The sequence below is a fragment of the Ptychodera flava genome, chromosome 6, assembly GCF_041260155.1.
Source record: "Ptychodera flava strain L36383 chromosome 6, AS_Pfla_20210202, whole genome shotgun sequence".
NCBI lineage: Eukaryota > Metazoa > Hemichordata > Enteropneusta > Ptychoderidae > Ptychodera > Ptychodera flava.
In genome coordinates, this window is record NC_091933.1 from 18,969,488 (window position 1) to 18,985,093 (window position 15,606).

Sequence of the window (15,606 nt, forward strand, 5' to 3'; positions counted from 1 at the left end):
ACTCCTCGGCCAGATATCACATGACTCATGGGTGATACCATTTATTAGATGGGCAACGTACGGGGCTAAACAGGAGGGACGGGAGTTCAATTTAAAACTGCACGGGCATCCATCTCTCATCCTCTGCGTGGAGCAATATATAGATCAATGTGCCCTTTTTAAGGCTTTGCAGCCGAATACAACAAGAAGACAACCCAATAAAAACGAAATTTAATAATCTACTTTCATTTACAGTTCATGTGATCTCTCCGGGTTTCGATATTAAGCTTATTTGTGGTGTCTTTTTTTTCTTCAGTGAAAGTCAGGCTGAGTGAACGTTTGATCACGCGTTTTACAAAGTCGAGTGCAGGAAAATGGGAAGTATGAAAAGCAAAGAATATCAGAAAGTACGTACCATTCGAAAGCAACGTTAGCAATGAGAAAGCGTAGTATCGATAGGACAGGAACGGGAACAGGACGTTGAGTGAAATTCTCGGAAACATGGAAAATGGAAAATGGAACATGGAACATGGAAAATGGAAAATTAGACAGATTTGACAGATTAGACACTAAAAACTTACTTTGCGCCTCCGACTGAAATTTGTGATCAGTCGCGCCGTTTATTTGTGGCAGTTTCAGCGCGGGTAATCTGATTAAAATGAAGAGAAGGACCGGCCGGCCGCGGCCCTGCGACAAACGCGCCCACTGTTTTAATACTCTCTTTCTAAATTCTGTCTATATGGTTTACTGTAACATCGTTGATCTAACTAGCTACATGTAATCAGTTAAACAGAATTTTCTCTAAGTTTCATGTGCTAGTGGTTATACTTATACATATGTGTTTGGACACAGAGTAAATCATTGAGTCGGTAGCATCGCCCACGCGTAGTTCAGTCCCGAGTACAACTCCTGTGTAACGCATACGACTACATGTACACTATATTATGGTAAGAGTCGCGCAAGATGGTCGGTGATCGAGTATGTGCAACCCCTTTTCGATAGAGTGTAGTGTTGGGAGACGGATTTGTTTGGGGGCCGGGTTCTGTACTTCAGCCGAGGGGTAGGCGTTGTTTAGAGCAAGGAAGACCACATCGAATCGCGGAAGGGCGAAAATACCGACCGCAAACAGCTGATTTTAATTGCGCAGTGGGTATCTTTCGCACGCGCCTTCTGAAGTAAGGCACGGTTCTTATCTTTCATACCGTCAGTAAGGGGTGAACACTCGAGTGACTATGATTGGACCGAGGGATTGTGTTTATCAACAAAATTTCCTTTTATCAGACCATACAACTGAGTGAACTAGATATTATTTGGTTGTATTTCTAGTGTTGACGAGTTCTCCGAAGTCCAGAGAGAGAGAGAGAGAGAGAGATAGAGAGAGACAGAGAGAGAGAGAGAGAGAGAGAGAGAGAGAGAGAGAGAGAGAGAGAGAGAGAGAGAGAGATATTTGACCATGTAAAAATAAATCCACAAGAAAAGTAATGCCCCCTCGTCAATTGTCCACCCCTCCTTGGATGGGAGAGACAGACGGACATACAGACAGATATTTGACCATGGATAAATGAGATACTTATGAGCGAACGTGCGATAAGAACTCTGGTTCGACTGGTGCATGTGGGCGCCTTATATGCCTGCGCGCCTCACACGTACTCTGAGCTACTGGGATTTTAGATCGCTATTTTCGGTCTGTAAGTTGGGTATAGCGAATGTGTTTCCAAATTAAGATGATTTTCCATGTTCCATTTTCCATTTTCCATGTTTCCGGGAATTCCACTTAACCGGAACAGGATTTTTCTCTGTGTGTGGGACATATAAAAAGAAGCGATGCTACAAGCATACTCCGAAAAACAAATATCATCTTTATATCCATGACACACATAAAATCTGACCGGTTGTATTTGTGACGTGGCTGATACTAGCCATCTCTCACGAGTTTCAATTCGTGTTTCAGTTCATGTTGAGAGCACTATCAGTCAAAGAAAAAGACATGAAAGGGAAAAACGAGAGCTCAACTGGGAAACTTGCTAGGGCAGCCCTGTTGCAACAGTTGATGTAGTGACGAAATGTTTACCGAGGAAATGCAATCACTACTAATATCACCGTCTATCCGGCAAATTCGGTCTACTGCAGTGGTGTGTTGGGTCAAACCAGTCCCCGAGAGCCCAACAGTATAGCAACTTGAGAGGATCGATCAAGACTAAAATGACAAAATGCACATTTCGTTGATGTATTGATGATCAGTAATGCGCCCATCACCCCCTATCCACCCCATGCAAAGAGCTCAATCACCTGATACTGGCTGGGGTCACTTATAGGCCAGAGGGTACGCTCCAGGAAATTCTCCGTTTTATTATCTACCGCTAGAGCAAAGTTTTATATATTTACGACTCTTACAGCCCATGTAGCGGCATTGATCCGTGAAGAATCAAAATAGTTTAGTGTTTTCAATCGTCATGGACGCTTCGGCCATTTTTTTTTCAAAAAATTTGAAAAAAAAATAAAAACATGGCGTATGTACCAATTGCGCCATATGATAGAAAAGCGATTGGAATGCGCTCACCAAAATGGAAAATCGAATGAATTTAGGTGATTTGGAAGTGTTAACGTTCCGCAACCAATGTTATTTGCACATTTGGCCCATTCATTCCTTAGATATAGTACGCACATACTGAAATATGTGAAATTGAAGCTGGCATGTATGACCTAGGTTTCACCACTCAATTTAATCTGAAAACGTGTTTGGAGCGTGATAAGATCAAATTGTAAGGACATGTGATACATTATGATAATTCACCGGGAAGTCATTAAATTCACTTATAGAGCATGCAGCCGCTGCAAAAAATCCTATACAAACTCTTGCGTGTTGCTATTTCGATATCGAGTTTTCAAGTAAACAGCGCCTACAAAAAGAGCACCGCGGGAAAACTCTTTGCCCGAACAAAATGTTTCTCTCAGACTGTAGAGACTGTACGACCCTGATGTTTCCTGAATCTTAATAGATATCTTATATGGTAATGTGTAGCCACAGGAGCTAATACAGAAGGAGTTTGTATGTGTTTCAGTTCCTAAGAGAGAGGATGGTGACGAAGCATAAAATACTCTTTATTAGGCAATTTTCAATGTGTCGCTTAATATGTTCGCGAACGAATAGAGAGATACAATACCATCTCTCTCATGTCAAAACTGATCTGTTACCGACGGAACGATGAGGGAGCTTAAGCCAGTTATGTTCGGCCACGGGAGGGACCGTGGTTCGGCCCTTCGTTAACTGATTGGTGGCATCATACAGACTGATGTCAGATTCCGGGACATTTCAGTGTGCGAGATTCCTGTTATTGTTAGATGCATTATTCTCAAGGCCGGCATCGTGTTCATTTCCTGCGCAGGGCGTTATGATGGCCGTTTTGCGTATCCGAGGTGAAGTTATCAACACGTATTTTGTTCCAGCCATTCTAACCTTGCCCAGTTTTCCCTTTTCCTACCTCTCTCATTGTTCACCCTTGCATGAGCCTGGCAATATCTTTGAAAGATATAGGATATACAATCACCACATTATCACGGCGACTCCGATGATTTTCAGCTGATCAACAGTTTATTTCACAATCACCTAAATATTTGTAAGCTCTCTCCATTTTCTTCATATTTCTAATGACCTGTGGGTCGGTTTTCATTTGAACATACCTTTGACCTGCCATGTTATAAGAAAGTGTTTTTACGCATTCTAGATTTTACGAAATTTTTTGACCATGTTCGTGTACCCAATAGAATCCCTGCAGGTAGAGCAGAGCATAAACAAAATTGGATCGTTCCAATTGATAAATAAAGAAAGTAAAATTTCGTGGGATTTCGGCCAATTTTGCACACTTTTGTAACAATAATCGGCATCTTGAATGTCTAAGTGTGAGTGTTATTTTGAGCCATGTGTACATGAATTAGCTTTCTTCAATGACAGTTGATATTAAAGAGGCACACCGATACAAGCGTAGATGTCTCTGAAGTCATTCATATGGTATGAAATATTGCAATAATGAAATGATAATATCTTGTCTTTGATCGATAAAAGTTTAAATTTTGATAAACGGGATTCAAAAGCCTTAGGTTGTACCAAGTAAAAAAAACAAAAGTCCTATACATGAATGTGATCCGCCTATTTTGAGATAACTGTAAAATGCAGCGTTTTCAAGGTGAATTCCACATATGAAAGAGAGTGCCCGTAATAACGTTCCGTTAGAAAATTATTTCATGAATGCATGTTCTTTTAGTTCGTGCAATTTCCAGTACAATACTGAATTTCCGCTTTTTGATTTCGTTCGACGATGAGCTTGTTTCTGACTTACAACCCATCGACCCTGGACACAAACGTTTATATAGTATCCAATATTAGGAGTATAAAGCAAAAAAAAAATCACGGTTGTCATTTCTTGCCGTTTGGGTATACATGGTGAAAATGATATATTTTTGAAAGAAGAAAACGACGCGACTTGAATATTAACTGCCAGGTATTCCTCAAGCATGCGCAATCCACTCCGATGCATCCCCGTAGAGTTATCATAATACGTTTGTTGACCCTTCCTGTTTAGGACAAACCTTCAAAAAGCCATAAACGTTGCTATTTTTATACTTTTCTCAAACATTTCGTCCATCTTGTGACATCGTAGGTAAGGGTTAACATAAAACCTGGCAAAGAAATTTAAAAGAAAAAAACTTCAATTCTCTGTGAGTGGTTTTTTTGCTTATTTACGCTCAAGTTTATGTTAATTCAACCAGCAATTGCTTGCAAGAAACTGGTTATCATGTTCGGATATTCAATTAATAATGTCACCTGAAAATTGCGAAATTCATCGTTGTTTCCTTAAGCTCCGTCAAGAATGGATTTATGCATGCCCACTCTGGTTTTCAAGCATTGTGTATAAAGCTACAATCCTGTTACACCAACCATTTCGTGCCAGTTTTCAGTCACGGTTGCAGCAGCAGCAGCAATAAACAACAACAACCAGAATAGGTCTGAAGAGTACAAAAATACCACATCAGCAGCTTGTCTGTCTTTATTTATCTTTGACCACTTTGACAGTTGTACTGTTGTACTTACCAATCAGTGAACATCCTGCGCAAAAGTAAAACAGACCATTCCATCCAATGTGGTTACGGATAGTGTAGTAGCTAGTAGGGTGCCCGTCAATGAAGATACAGTCACCGCAGAAAACAAAATGCCGTAATTGGGTCCAGCATTCTCTTCACCAAAAGACCTGCGGTACATGGAAAATATTTGTTCTTTTAAAGCCAGTGTCAGTCAACGTATACAATGTCTCAGTTTATCATAATTGTAGTGGACATGAATATAATGACACTTTTTCATAGGTGATTGTCTTGAGTGACTTTTAGTTACACCACGATATTTTTCTACATTGTTCAAACAAAAAAATGAAAACTGACTTTAAGAGATGCAGCTACTGGCAACCTGTGGTAGATCAGAAAAAGTCTGAATTCAACGTTTTCGTGTTCATCATTCTTAGATCTATTGATATCAAGCACAGGCGTACAATATAAAAACCTGCATGTAAGGTGTCGTTTAAAGCCAGGGCGCTAATGATAATAAGTATAATATAAGTAATAAGTAATATCTGTCTTAACTGGCAACTAGCATATAAGCCCTTAGTTAACAGCCTATATTCAGTCAAAAAGCATTGGAAAACATAGTCATTTCTATCCTCATATCATTATGTAACGTCAAGGGACGAAGTCCATGTCAAATGATATACTATTTCCAGTTTAATCCTGTGCAGGCTGATTAATGTTTAGGGATTGGCTGCTTCTAAATTTCTTTTTAGCTGAAAGTTTTAAGACAAGTATTGGACCCTTCCAATTTAATGAACTCTCTGCAGAAAAATTAAGCTCGTAACCCCGTCAAAGTATACATTTTCTAAAAGCCTAGATATTGGCAAAATCTGTTTGTTGTATTATTTGACAATTGTTTACATTAGGACCACGTGACAATTAATTTTTAACGCTGCGGTATTTCCGGTCAAAACTAACATGATCAAAAGGTGTTGTGTCAATCTTCCAAAGCGTGTCTGGGATTTTTTTAATCTGTCCCACTTTTTATGTTACATGCTTTGAAAGGTGTTAGACTAGGGATCAGTTATGGGTCAGGTAATTGTCGCGTCATAAAAAACGTTCTTGAGCCTAAAACAAAAATCCCCAAAACATTTTTACGGTTTGACATTCTATCTATCCAATAGCCTTATAGCCTTATAATGGCAACAGTATGAGGGTCCAGGCAGAAATCCTGTATGAAAAGTTCACCAAGGGAGGGCGCACTACATACTGCATACATTACGCTATTTACCGTCAGGACTCAAAGCACAAAGCGGGGAAACATAGGACAAGAAAGAACAGAACACGGAAAACAAAGTTTTAATAGCTGCAGTCTTTATTCTTTCTCATATTTGAATGGACATTCATGTGCCCCTGTGTTCGCACGTTAAGTTTGGACGGTCTCCGGTTATTCACTGTATAATCACCAAGATTGCCGTGCAATACGTGTACAGTTTACACACAGTTTATAGTCTTTCTCGGTCGTGCAACATCGACGTTTGGCAATGAAAAGGATGATGTTGTGATTTTGCATGGGAACAACCTGACAACCGCGCTATGGCCCATTTGACGTCACACTCACGACTGTCATGGTTGAATTGTTAAAATTCACCTGAATGGGAAAATGATTGCTATATTACCCTCCGCTTTGTGTTATGCGATATATAATTCCCTTGTGTTTACTTTTAAGTATTGTCGTTAATGGATTTGTGCTATACTTATAAGTACTTTTATTTTGATTGCCTGGGAGAGGCTATCATTTTGATGTATAATCTGTTTATGTGAAGACGTTGTCTAGAGAACCTGCCTTGGTGTCGAAGAAGCAGTCACGTGTGAACAGAAAGTTATCTGTTAGACAAGTGTTTTACAGATGTGAACTGAATGTGCTCACGTGGTTTACAACAGGTTCATTACATAGTAGTACGCTTCACAGAATCATCAGATATCTGTTTTATCATTATATGTAGCAGCAGGTTTCATCAAATTTCACGCTCCATTTATTGAAAAACGAGTTAGACGTATTAGGCAACTTAAATGGATGGATATCGTTATTTTAAATGTAATGCAGGAAATAGATTCTCTGCTAAACTAAGTGAAATCGTACCCTTAAAGGTATACTGTCACCTGTTCTAGTTTTGCCACAGTTACCATAGAAAGAGAAAATCTAACCAATCACAGATTTTAAGCGGGTGGCCGCTTTTTAAAAACAGCGCCCTCAAATGGGGATTTTGTATACCAAGGAAAGCCCCTGTAACCATATATGGGCATATTTGGATTACAGGTGACTATATACCTTTAAGGTAGTCTGGAACATGTATAAAACATTGCAAAATCTGCAAAAGAAAATGAATAATGGTTGACGGTACCCTTGCCTAGACCCTTCTGTTATTCTTGATGTGTTTAATTCCTTCTTTCGATATTCCAAGTTAAATAAATAAATAAATAAATAAATAAATAAATAAATAAATAAATAAATAAATAAATAAATAAATAAATAAATAAATGAAACACCTTATTAATCCTTGTATCACATACCTTGCGGTTGCCACTGGGAAAAGTGCCAAGGTTCCAGAGAAAGTAAAGAATACGGCACAGACCAGGATGGCAAACATGGCTCGCCCAGCATCTTGAATTACCACGAACAGCAACAGGAACAACGCATTGGATAGACATAAGAGCAGCATAATTGAGCAGCATCGCTCCCTGTGACGACAAAGATAATTTATGTGTAGGGTTAGCTAGGTTCCTATACCCGAGGACTCCTTACTAAAATCGCGACAGGTACACGTATGTTTTGTTCGAAAGATATGTCAGTTCTCTTGTTCGCAAACTACTCGCGGCTTACAATAATTTGGAAAAATATTCATGCACATGCGCAGAGAGAGGCAACTAAATTTTAAAAAATCCTACCCTATTATAATATGCAATCATGGTTCTGCATGTACTCCTATTTTGCATTTAGGGCGGGACGTCTCATATTGAATTCACGTTTAATCCTTACATGGAAGGAAAATTGGTCACCCAAGTATCCCAACAAGACACGACCAAGGCAATTGAAAAGCGAAGCTATTGATCCGACTAGGGCCAGGAAGTGGTCATCGGAGATAAACGTCTGACCGAGTGCCTTGCATTAAAATGAATTCACATGAAAGAAAGCTGTCACATCGGCAATACATTACTGATATTGAAGAGCAAGTATTTGCATTACATGAATGTAGGTTGGTACATGGTTGTTTTTTATAATCTGGTAATATGCTATCCAAGGATTTGCAGAAACTTATTCGCGTTCAGATTAATATTATAACAGATCCTTCACGCCAGTGGTAGGGCATTTTTCTTCCAATTCCAGAGTGGGTAATTTGCATACTGCTAGTACCTGTGAATTCGACAGGTATATGAGAAAACGAAACGTGCCACTGTTAATGTAGTATGTGACTTGAAAGTGAAAGGTAAACTTTTGATCAGATTTTCCTCAAAGAATCTTTCAGGCATTCTCTTTCAAATCAAAAACAAAAATCGGCGGTCACCGTGGAAGTTTTTGAATTAGAGAAACAAATAACCAAAGATTTACTGATATTTGACATTTAAAATGGCCGCCGTCCCTGTGTTAACTCTATGCGAGAAAAACTATATTTTTGATTTTCGAAAAACTAAGACAGTGAAAGTTTTTCTTTCTCCGAGAGCTTTTAAATGAGCCCTTACAAGTGGTAGATCAGAAAAAAATCGTAGAAATTTTGAGAGTCTGAATATCTTTCCCCTAGGGCGCTTCTACCATAAGAAGAATGAGGCACCACATTTGCCAACGATCACCGTGATTTCACGATGGGATAGTAAAAATCGACGTGTAATATTCAAATCGACGAGTAATATTCATATTTCTTGTCACCTAACCTAGAGTTTAAACAACGTTTCATTACGAAGAGAATGTACATGTGTAGAAAAACACTTACTTTGTACAGAGAGGAAACTAACACGTGCGTTTGTGTGTTCAGAACCTATGTAAACCACAATGTCAAGAATGCTCCTGTATGGACAACTGCTCTCGGTTTCAAATACTCACCGCTGCATATCGGGTCGCTCTCATTGCTTTCCTCTTTCAGTACCGCAGACTCCATTTCAGACCGAACCTCCTTTAGCATGGCTAAGTTCTTGTAGAAAAATTGGAGTGCATTTTTATCGATATGTGGGGAACAAAATGCCATCAGGAAGAAGTTATTTTTCCTTCTTCAAATGCTTATAACTGTGATCTATTATATTAATTTTAAAGAAATGACGAAACTATTTTGTATACAGGAGTTAATCGCACATCTCAAATCTTTTTTTTCGGTTTTTCAGCATTCATCCTGACGTACCCATTCCTTCTACAATTATCTTCCGACAACCTATACTCCCTAAGTGGCGGTGCAATGCTATGGTAAAAGTATTTTTTATTTCTGCCGCATTTAAACGCTGGTTATTTAAGTCTTTCACTTTCGAGGCGCATACTACCTTAAAGTTAAGTTTAGGTATAAGCTTAAGTTGTACATTCCTGTTACTGACAATTTTTCCTTGTGATAATTTCATGCAGGGTTGCCTTGAAACCTATTATATTGACCTTGACCCCAGGGCAAGGATGTTAGCAAACGACGACAATGGCAAGAAAACGTGCTTCGTGACTTTTTTACCTTGCAATCACAGAGCCTACAAGCATAGCCTGGCGAGCTCCTAGCCTCTAATCCTCCGAGATATGTACGTACACGCATAGCTACCATCGCTGCATATATCCATGTTGCCATCTGTATGAAGTAACAGACAAAGTATTTTACTTAATGTTCAACATCTTGATATTGAACCAAGCGTGTCAAATTTTCAGGCCATTCTGAACACAGCTTATTACAAACAAGTATCGCTTTATTTTTCTAAATATTGTTTACGGAAATCACGCCATGCTTAAACAATTATGTTTCACCATATTTTCGAAATAGATGGGTGGAATTTTAAAAACGACGGGTCAGTTACTTGGAACAGTTGTAGAAAGAGATATTTTTGGGGCATTTCTTTTTAATTATTCGATTTCTAGTTTTACCGTTGTTGGGCTAGCTATGAAAAAAAGTTATGTACTAAGTGAAAATACAAAACCCGGTAGACAGATTGCTGAACACACAGTGAATGAACCTAGTCCTAGCAATTGCCTCCCTCGGCTAAATTCTGCAAATTGTCCATATGTCGTACAAACGATACGAAAATCAGAGAGAAATTCTACCAGGTGCTGCCATCAGCGCCTCCCTTCGCCTTCTGCTAACCGCTCCCCGACTTTAAGGAGTTCTAGGCAGGCAAAAATGTAGCTGGCATATCATCATGCATTCTGATATACTCAACAAAAACATGATCGAAACCACACACAGTTTGGAGTTAGTGACGAGCAAATCCAACACATATCTGCGGCACACTTGTAGTGAAAAAGCCACTCTTTCACTGACTCGTAGTCACTTATCTCTCTAATTTTGTGTGTGTCCCAAACCAAGTGACCTTCACAAATTGCAAGGCCATGACACCAAAACTGCTATTTAAACAAAACTTGTGTGTGTACATCACAGCCGAGTAACTACAAAAATATACAGAAACTTCAACAAGCGAATAAAGATAAATAAAAAAGCGCTTAGGCCAGAGAAAAAAAAATCTTGTTCATCGGATTTTTTGGACCAAGTCCCAGGAGCGGCGAGCGAAAATTTTTTTATATTTTTTTTTTAGGCTGAAGGTAAACGCGGTTCTCTGGCATTTTTGCACACATGCAGACAAGGCAAGATAATTGTTTCCCTTTTTACCAGAAATATCTCAGACAAGAAACACTGATACTGGTAACTGAATTCAATACTATATTTCCCAACAATAACATAGGCCATTACATTCACAGTTAGTGTTTGCACAACATATTGTGAGCATTTCAAAATTCTCTCAGAATAAAACTGAAATGTACAGCAAATCACTGAAATTCAACAATTCAGTATTGTCCTTTAATATTGTCCTGGTGGGACCTAGCATCTGAGTTTTTTTCATTTTACTTTGGCCCCATGTTTTGGCCTCTTTACCACTGTCTATACTCATATACACATTTTACACAATGGTCTAACAACACTGTACTGTGATCGGAGTGAAGTTATATAGTCATCATTCAGATCGTACTTTAACATCGACGCAACCATGTGTTTTGTCATTGCCGTAAATTTTTATACTCTCGATGCAATTTTCATTCAATCGGATGCACCGTCCATCTATATCTGCTGTCACGATCTTGTTGAACAAATCGCCGAACGTAATATCAGGACAAACCACAGGTGCTGGAGTTGACGGTGTACATGCATAGAGAGAGATTGGATGTAAACCGTCAACTCCGGACACCTGTGGGACAAACACTGAATAGCGTCTCTGGAACTAACTGTTGGCCATCATGTCGAATGTTGGCGATCAAATTTATACTCATGATGTGTAACCTTTACAAAACGAGCAAATTTCTGGCCAAATCGACCTACTTTGCGTCGTGATTCACCAAATTCAGACGTCACAACAACGTGTTGGCGGTCAACTAAGTCCGAACACGCATGAAGTCTCATTCAAAATCCCGTGCCCGCGAAAACCCGACACAGTGTAGGGCGCCACCAGCGGCAGTACTAAAAATATTTGTAATGCGGAAGTAAGAATTTGCCAGGATCAAAAAAAAAAAAATCCAAATATGCCAAAGTAGAAGCGGCGATCCGATGAACAATTTATTTTTCTTCCTGGCCTGAACACAAAAATACCTGTCATTGGCCAAATATTCCTTGTGAGAAAAATATAGAAAAGCAAAAAAATAGCATTTTGTTGAACATTTATCCGGTACATGTTATGACGCAATGTCAGGAAAAAACAAAAAATATGTATGCATAATGTTGAAACAAAAGCTAAAATAAAATCATACAAAATTACAAACCCAAAACCAAAGTTTCAAACAAGCTTACGAAAGCGAGCTGACATGTGTTAGTACTTCAAAACAACTGGCAAATTTATCCGTTAATTATGGCGTGACTTTCCGTAAGCGAGAGTAATGAATTGCGTAAAGTGGTGGGGTTGCCCGCACAGTTAAACAATGCCCGGTATGACAGAAATTAACAAGCAGTTACGCCATTGGACAAACACATTGTTAACCAGCGACGCGATTTACCGGTCGATTGTCATTTGCCCAAGGCGTCTTCAATTTTTATGCCCATTTTAGTAACTGAGTGTATGTGTGATGCAATTCTAACAGTCGATCTAATTTAGAATCCTTTGACAACGAAGGTCGCCATGCAAGATACAGCTCAATCAATATTTGGTTCTTAAAGGTATACTGTCACCTGTTCCAATTTTGCCACAGTTACCATGGAAAGAGAAACTCTAACCAATCACAGATTTTAAGCGGGTACCCGCTTTTTAAAAACAGCGCCCTCACATGGGCATTTTGAATACCAAGGAATGCTCCTTTGCCCGAATATGGGCATATTAGATAACAGGTGACTGTATACACTGACTCTTGACCTGTGCTGAACTGTACGTATAGGCTGGATTACTCCGAATGTCATTTTGGTGGAGTAAAAATACACAGTACGGTTGTTCCGATTCTTGGAAGAGGGGAGACTGAAAGATCCGTCGCTAGAGCGCGTTCTCTACGGCCCCAGAGGGCGAGGGGGCTAGACAGCGCCCTCGAGCGACGGTTTCAGTATAGGAACAGAAAGTCTCGATTAAAATAGGTTAAATTCATATATGAACAAGGAATGGAATCTCACCTCGTAATTCATATCGGATGGTCTACTTTGCTGTCGTATGTAAGAAGTCAAGTAAGGAGATAGATTACCTGTACAAATTGACATGAGGAAAATGCCAAGAGGGTTTGACCGGTTAAGAAGGGCTGACTACGCAGTTTCTGCGTAGTGAAGCGTCATTACGTATTCATGGTGGCCCCTGGCCAGCTGTCAATATCTTTGGGGGCTTTTGTCTTTTGGCCTGCTTTGCATATGCGTCGTTGGACACGACCTGCCAATCACCCAGGTAGTCAATTAAACTATTAATTGACTGTTTACCGACCCAATTAACACTATCCAGCAGTATCAGTCATATTTTAATCACGTGGCCCGGGTGGGCACAACGTAGGAACGCGTGTATTTCTATGTGTACGTTTCACTTGTGGTGTTGTTTGTACCATCGTGCGTTTGAAGTCCTTGTTTCACCTACAGCATTACCTTCAAGGTGACAGGCTTATAGACTTGGTTCAAGTCGGTGAATTTTAAAAAAATAAATCATTTATAATAGTTTCTCTTGTGTCTCTCCTATTTCGTACAAACCTATCCGGAATTTGGCAGCTCACGCCAGGTTTTCCCAGCGATTGAATGCGTCACGTTTGAGTCTGCGCAGTAGTGAGTTAGTTTCTGCCGGATGATTCCGGGTGAAACTCCGCTGTATAGCGTTCACTCCACTCATCGCGTTCACCCTACTCATCGCGTCCACTCACGCGCGCTTTTCACATGAAAGCAGAATACAAATCATTGCGTTCACTCCACTCAAACATTCACAAATCACAGACTTGAACCAAGTCTAACAGGCTTACTATAATAGTATTAATGTTCAGTATCATTGCACCGAGTTCTGCCCACGGTGAAAACCACCTGTTTTGCCTAATAGTTACTGCCCGTCCTGAATGTAGCCTATCACAGCTACAGTAATCAGTCAATATATAATAACCCGCGCCTTATACTTTTTATAGAAACTTGTAAAATCATAGTCCGAGCCGTAAAATTTTGTGAACCCATGTGAAAACATAAATCATTTATCAGTTTTGAAATATACTCCTAAAATGTAAGTTTGATTGTAAAATCGAGACCACATTCAAGGGCTATGCAGACCGTCCATGTACGCACACACAGTGACAAGAAGGCGGCAAACACCTACTCACCAAGCACATCGAATCGGCGAAAAGAAGCATAAAAAAGCTAGGCTTATCGCCAAAACAAACGCGCCAAGCGCTAACAAAAACCCATACCAAGCGGCCCTTTTCAGGGCCACCAAATACTCCAAAAAGAGAACTACCAAAAAAACCATAAAATTACATAGAACACACAAACAAAAATCGTACACATAACAAACAACTGTAACACAACATTAAATACAAAATAAACAATCACCGTAACGTAACAGAAAAAATGGCCGTGGAAATAAATCAGCTATTTCCAAAGAAAAGCCGACAGCAACATGAACCAACCTATCATCGCTCAAACTATGAAACTCCGTGAAATAGTACTAGGCAAAAGCCTTAAAATTAAATCGGACACCAACAAAACCAAACAGAATAAAACCACCTCAGGATTTCAACAAATAAAGTCGTAAAATATGACTACGCTACGTCGTGAGACACAAACAATCGCAACAACACCAAAAGTCAAATTGGGCTCCACGAACAGCAAATTACAAACCTTGAAAGCTATCTGAAGCAGCTAAACTCGCACTTCTAGAGATACCCTTTCAAACAAGGAAACAAAACATGTCGCGCGCTAAAAGAATCGCGATAAACCAGCTTGCAAACAATAGACAAATTTCGGAAAAAAACCCTTCGACAAGGGTCGGGTTTTCGTCATTGTCAACACAAACGATTACGTACTCGAATGCGAAAGGCAATTACGCAACACGTCTCAGTATTATACACAACAAGCCAGAACAAACAGTAAACAAAGTAAACGAACTATTAATCAAAATGTACGAGAACAAGCACATCAACCAGGATACTTGTAAGTATCTTGATCCAGTGAACATAAAATCCGTACCCCGCAGTGGTACTTATTGCCTAAAATTCACAAACCTCCGCAAAAATCTAAAAGACACACCAGTCAAAACAAAATTACCGAAGTAAAGAAACATAGAACAAACAAACCGAACCACCAAACGGACTCACAACGTGACCAAAAATTAATATACTTGCCTCGCTTATCGAAAACCGATACCACTAAAATGCATTTAAATAAATTTTCACAAACACAAACTAAGGAATGAATCAACACTGCGACTGATGAGAAACCACACTCGGGTTTCGAAACGCGAGCGTCAAAGGGCGACTTTATCAACTTTTGTAACAACATAGGTCCGGCTGCGTCTCGCCATAAGCTTTCCCCACACAAACAAAACATTACCGTACACACTAATCCAAACTTCTCTACAAATATCCAAAGCGAAACAAACATTTTTATTAACACACACAATCGGATAAGAATGTAGGAACACATTTTCGAAACGAATCAAACACAAACTCGACACAAAAACATTTAGGATAGTTACGTGGAGAGCCTCTTTCACATTTTTTACATCTCGCTATACTGTCTATGATTCTAAAAATAAAGTCATCTGCCACTTTTTCTGTATACGCGGTTTGGCAAAACTCATCTCTTCGATCGAAAGTTGGGTGATTCCATGGTTCTTTGGGGCACTTAAGTGTACGTCAAGCTTAGGGAATGTGGTTATATTCGCGATGTTTTATTCGAAATTGTTTATTTCTTC

General features: G+C 39.4%; 1 long non-coding RNA gene across 1 annotated transcript; it reads right to left on the bottom strand.

The window, feature by feature from the left end:
* Positions 1-4,353: 4,353 nt before the first annotated feature.
* Positions 4,354-9,353, bottom strand: LOC139134287 (uncharacterized). Its single transcript, XR_011552770.1, has 3 exons — positions 9,134-9,353; positions 5,069-5,225; positions 4,354-4,656 (listed from the first exon to the last, which is right to left on the bottom strand). It is a non-coding gene; the product is annotated as an uncharacterized lncRNA (long non-coding RNA).
* Positions 9,354-15,606: the final 6,253 nt, after the last annotated feature.